At 50.8% G+C, this 5000-nt stretch overlaps 2 non-coding genes across 2 annotated transcripts; both read right to left on the reverse strand.

Annotated features, from left to right (window-relative positions):
* Positions 1–454: 454 nt before the first annotated feature.
* LOC137929148 (5.8S ribosomal RNA) lies at positions 455–611 on the reverse strand. The gene has a single exon (XR_011108719.1). It is a non-coding gene; the product is annotated as a 5.8S ribosomal RNA (ribosomal RNA).
* Positions 612–1427: 816 nt separating this feature from the next.
* On the reverse strand, positions 1428–3331 carry LOC137929155 (small subunit ribosomal RNA). Its single transcript, XR_011108726.1, has one exon. It is a non-coding gene; the product is annotated as a small subunit ribosomal RNA (ribosomal RNA).
* Positions 3332–5000: the final 1669 nt, after the last annotated feature.

Below are 5000 nucleotides of genomic sequence, written 5' to 3' on the forward strand. Positions count from 1 at the left end.
ACTCGCGTCTTAGCGATGCGTGTAATCTTTTCACACTCGTTTCATATTCAATACAATTCGATATATTTAAACGGACCGTAAACGCGCTCCGCGCGTACGCGGACGTGAGGGGTGCAGCACCCCGCCGTCCGTCGTCCGTCGCGAAGAACGTTCAACGGAAACCGTCAATTGTTCGAAAGAGCGCGCGCCCGCTCGCCCGCGCGCGGTAGTGCGGCAGCGGCAGCGCGACGACAGCGACGGCGGATAGTGAGAGAGAGAGAGAGTGAGAGCCGCGGCGGCGCGGACGAGAGACTCTTATTAGAGATCGTCCCATCGCACCGTCCGCGAGCTCGTTCATCACCCCCCACCAACCCGCCGCCGCCGCGTCGCGCGTCACCGCCGCGCGCATCGACCGGCGCGAGCGCACGTAGCGCGCGTTCTACACCGAACAGTGTGGTTTTTATATTTTAACAGCCGGCCCTCAGACAGGAGTGGTCCTGGATATTTCTCCACGGACCGCAATGTGCGTTCGAAATGTCGATGTTCAAATGTGTCCTGCAGTTCACACTATGACGCGCAGTTAACTGCGTTCTTCATCGACCCGCGAGCCAAGTGATCCACCGTCCAGGGTAATGGTTTTTTCTTAATGTTGTTATTACTTACGGTAGCGGCCTACGGCTCTCGCCGTCGGCCACTTGATTGTCCGTTTTTATGTATTAACGTCGAAAGTTGGTCGAATTCATGTGCGCCGAGGCGTTCATAAAGAAACGGCACCGAAAAAGCTTAACGCCCCGACGCGAATCCTTTAGAATGATGAACGACGACGACCCGCGCACCCCCCAACGAGCTGGCGTGACGCACGACATTGTCATCTTTCTAACCGCTTAAATTTCGTTTTGTATAGCGCCAACCGACAATAAAGGGCCTGAGCTAGGCAGTGGGGATTTTCACCGCTTCGAACGCTCCGTTTGGTATGCCCCGGTCGGCGCTCGTCTCTCGGCGTTTTTCCGCCACCCGGCCGCTTCGACGGCGGCGGAGGCAGCGGCGGCGGTAGCACTTTCGACGAATGCCACCACCGCCACCGGCCACCGCCACGGCGCCGTCGCCGCTGCGCCGTTAGGCGTAATAGACGCTAGAGACAATTATTTCACATTTTATTTTTTATACATATATACAAACACGCACACACACACGCACGCACACGCGCGCGCGCTCGTCCGCATTAGATACGAACAGCAGCGCGCGCGCGTACGTACATATATATGTATATATGTCGTATATATATATCATTATGGATGTATTACATATATATATGTGTAAACACGGTATGTACGAAGTCGTCGTCGTCGTCGTCGTCGTCGTCGTCGCAACAGCAACAACAGCAACAGCAACAGCGGCGCAACAACGTTCGTGAACATATCACGCGTCTCGCACACATACACACACGTTAATGATCCTTCCGCAGGTTCCCCTACGGAAACCTTGTTACGACTTTTACTTCCTCTAAATGATCAAGTTTGGTCAACTTCCCAGCAACGCCGACGGCCGTGAAGCCACCGCGTGTCGGTCCGAAGACCTCACTAAATCATTCAATCGGTAGTAGCGACGGGCGGTGTGTACAAAGGGCAGGGACGTAATCAACGCGAGCTTATGACTCGCGCTTACTAGGAATTCCTCGTTTATGGGGGATAATTGCAAACCCCAATCCCCAGCACGAAGGAGTTTCAACGGGTTGCCCGGGCCTCTAGGCCAGGGAGAACATGCTGATTCCTTCAGTGTAGCGCGCGTGCGGCCCAGGACATCTAAGGGCATCACAGACCTGTTATTGCTCAATCTCGTGCGGCTCGAAGCCGCCGGTCCCTCTAAGAAGAATTTTAATACGTCGCCAGTGAGTTGCGCCACCGGAGCGGCGCACACCTAAATGACGACGCCTATTTAGCAGGCTAGAGTCTCGTTCGTTACCGGAATTAACCAGACAAATCGCTCCACCAACTAAGAACGGCCATGCACCACCACCCACCGAATCAAGAAAGAGCTGTTAATCTGTCAATCCTTCCGGTGTCCGGGCCTGGTGAGATTTCCCGTGTTGAGTCAAATTAAGCCGCAGGCTCCACTCCTGGTGGTGCCCTTCCGTCAATTCCTTTAAGTTTCAGCTTTGCAACCATACTCCCCCCGGAGTCCAAAATCTTTGGTTTCCCGGAAGCTGCCCGCCGAGCCATCGTAGTAACGTCGGCGGATCGCTAGATGACATATTTACGGTTAGAACTAGGGCGGTATCTAATCGCCTTCGAACCTCTAACTTTCGTTCTTGATTGATGAAAACACCTTTGGCAAATGCTTTCGCTGATGTTCGTCTTGCGACGATCCAAGAATTTCACCTCTAACGTCGCAATACGAATGCCCCCAGTTATCCCTATTAATCATTACCTCGGAGTTCTGAAAACCAACAAAATAGAACCGAGATCATATTCTATTATTCCATGCACGAAATATTCAAGCAGCATTTTGAGCCCGCTTTGAGCACTCTAATTTGTTCAAAGTAAAATTGTCGGCCCATCTCGACACTCACCGAAGAGCACCGCGATAGGATTTTGATATTGAACCGCCGTTTTACCGACGGCTCACCGACGATATGCTCCGCAGACGTGTCAGTATCACCGCGGATGCGGTGCACCGACAGCGCGGCGCACAAATGCAACTACGAGCTTTTTAACCGCAACAATTTTAGTATACGCTATTGGAGCTGGAGTTACCGCGGCTGCTGGCACCAGACTTGCCCTCCAATTGTTCCTCGTTAAAATATTTAAAGTGTACTCATTCCGATTACGAGGCCTCGTAAGAGTCCCGTATCGTTATTTTTCGTCACTACCTCCCCGTGCCGGGAGTGGGTAATTTGCGCGCCTGCTGCCTTCCTTGGATGTGGTAGCCGTTTCTCAGGCTCCCTCTCCGGAATCGAACCCTGATTCCCCGTTACCCGTGACAACCATGGTAGTCGCAGAAACTACCATCGAAAGTTGATAAGGCAGACATTTGAAAGATGCGTCGCCGGTGCTGGACCATGCGATCGGCAAAAGTTATCCAGATTCATCAAAATTAACGACTTCGGACGCGAGGCCCTCCGTCGATTGGTTTTGATCTAATAAAAGCACTCATCCCATCACTGGTCAGAGTTCTGATTGCATGTATTAGCTCTAGAATTACCACAGTTATCCAAGTAACCGAGGTAAGATCTAAGGAACCAAAACTGATATATTGAGCCATTCGCGGTATCGCCTTAATACGGCTTGCACTGAGACATGCATGGCTTAATCTTTGAGACAAGCATATAACTACTGGCAGGATCAACCAGGGAGCTAGCTAGTAGAGCTAACACACACCAACACCGCACATACGAGAGATATGAGGGTGATGATGATATGATAGACGTGTGACAAGCGACGCGTCGGACGTTCGAAACGCCGTGACGCGCCGGTGCCTAGGTAGCTTTTTGCGTGCGTGCGTGCGTGCGTATTTATTACAATACACACACAACACCACACCGCAACAACAAAATGAATTCGTTTTTCTATCTGTTCACGGAGGAAAATGTATATCTCAACACTCGCCTCGCGTTCGTCCAGATTTACTTTGGACGCGGCATCGCGTCCGATTCATCGGAACGTTCTTTGACGAGACACATACAAATCTTCACTTTTATAAAATATCGTTTCGCAAAACGAACAATGACCGATTTCCAGCCCGGTTTTAGAGAGATCCGAAATCCTTGATTTATATATCATGATCGACCGTCGCGCGACTAGCGCGCGACGAGCTCGTTGATGCGATGCGTTAAGGGCCGCCCCGAAGTCGACTCGGGAGCCCAACGCCGTTCGCGTTAATTAAACGAGACGTTCTCTTACGCCTTCCGCTCTTACATAACGGAGACGTCGTCCGACACAGTTTACGGTGTGTTGTTGTGGGGAGATGATCCCCTTTTTCTTCCCTCCTCCGCCGCCGCTGTGTCGTTCGTGCGTTTGTCGGTTATAGAAGTTTCAGTTTCGGGCGTTCTCGTTGGTGGCGCGCGTTGTTTGTGTATCGGTGTTATTAGTTTTGTTCGATTCGCGCGCGTTTTCTAAGAATAATTTTTAAATTTTTTTTTTTTTTTATAAAAAAAAAAAAAAAAACTAAATCTAAAAAAAACGCAATCTCCGCAAACAAACTAACACCACCACCACACACACACACACCCCACCAACCAAAAAAACACACTCCACACTCCACAACCACCAACAAACAAAACAAAACAGAAGAGCATCGGAGAGAACTCGATTCGGCCGACCGGCGCGTCTCGCGCCAGTCCCATGTATATGCGGGAACGACTGTATGCGTCTCCGCGTAGCGCTATAGAGCGTTCGCGTATCGATTGCATACCACCGATCTACATATCTATATCTGACCCTGATCTCGATGTCATCGTCGTCGTCATCATCATCATCATCATCATCATCATCATCATCATCATCATCATCATCATCGTTCGACCCGATCGCGGATTGCGCGTAGCCAGCCGCCGATGCGTTCGCGTATCGATTTCTGAAAACGACAGAGTCCGGTCCCGTTCGCGTATCGATGCATAAATTTCGTGCTGATGACGATCGCACTCTTTCATACGCGATGTCGACTGAGACAAAGAAAGGTGTCGTCGTCGTCGTCGTCGTCGTCGTCGTCGTCGTCGTCGTCGTCGTCGAGACGGTAGCGGTCCGTAATAAAGATCGTGCGGCCCGGCCTCGGGGTGCGGATAGTCACTCGGGCGTTCGCGTATCGATTTCGGAAAACGACAGAGTCCGGTCCCGTTCGTGTATCGATTTTCTAACGTGATATCGTCCTGATTCCGTGTGTTAAAATTACGATTAATGTCGATGCTAAAACTTTACTATCTTCAATATCGTCATCGTCATCATCGTCATCATCGTCATCATCGTCATCATCGTCATCATCATCATCACGTTGGGCACAAGCAGTGGAACGTTTAAACGCATCGT

Source organism: Battus philenor, unplaced genomic scaffold (assembly GCF_028537555.1).
Source record: "Battus philenor isolate CCGP_79_NKW_IND1 unplaced genomic scaffold, ilBatPhil1.0.hap1 SCAF_43, whole genome shotgun sequence".
NCBI lineage: Eukaryota > Metazoa > Arthropoda > Insecta > Lepidoptera > Papilionidae > Battus > Battus philenor.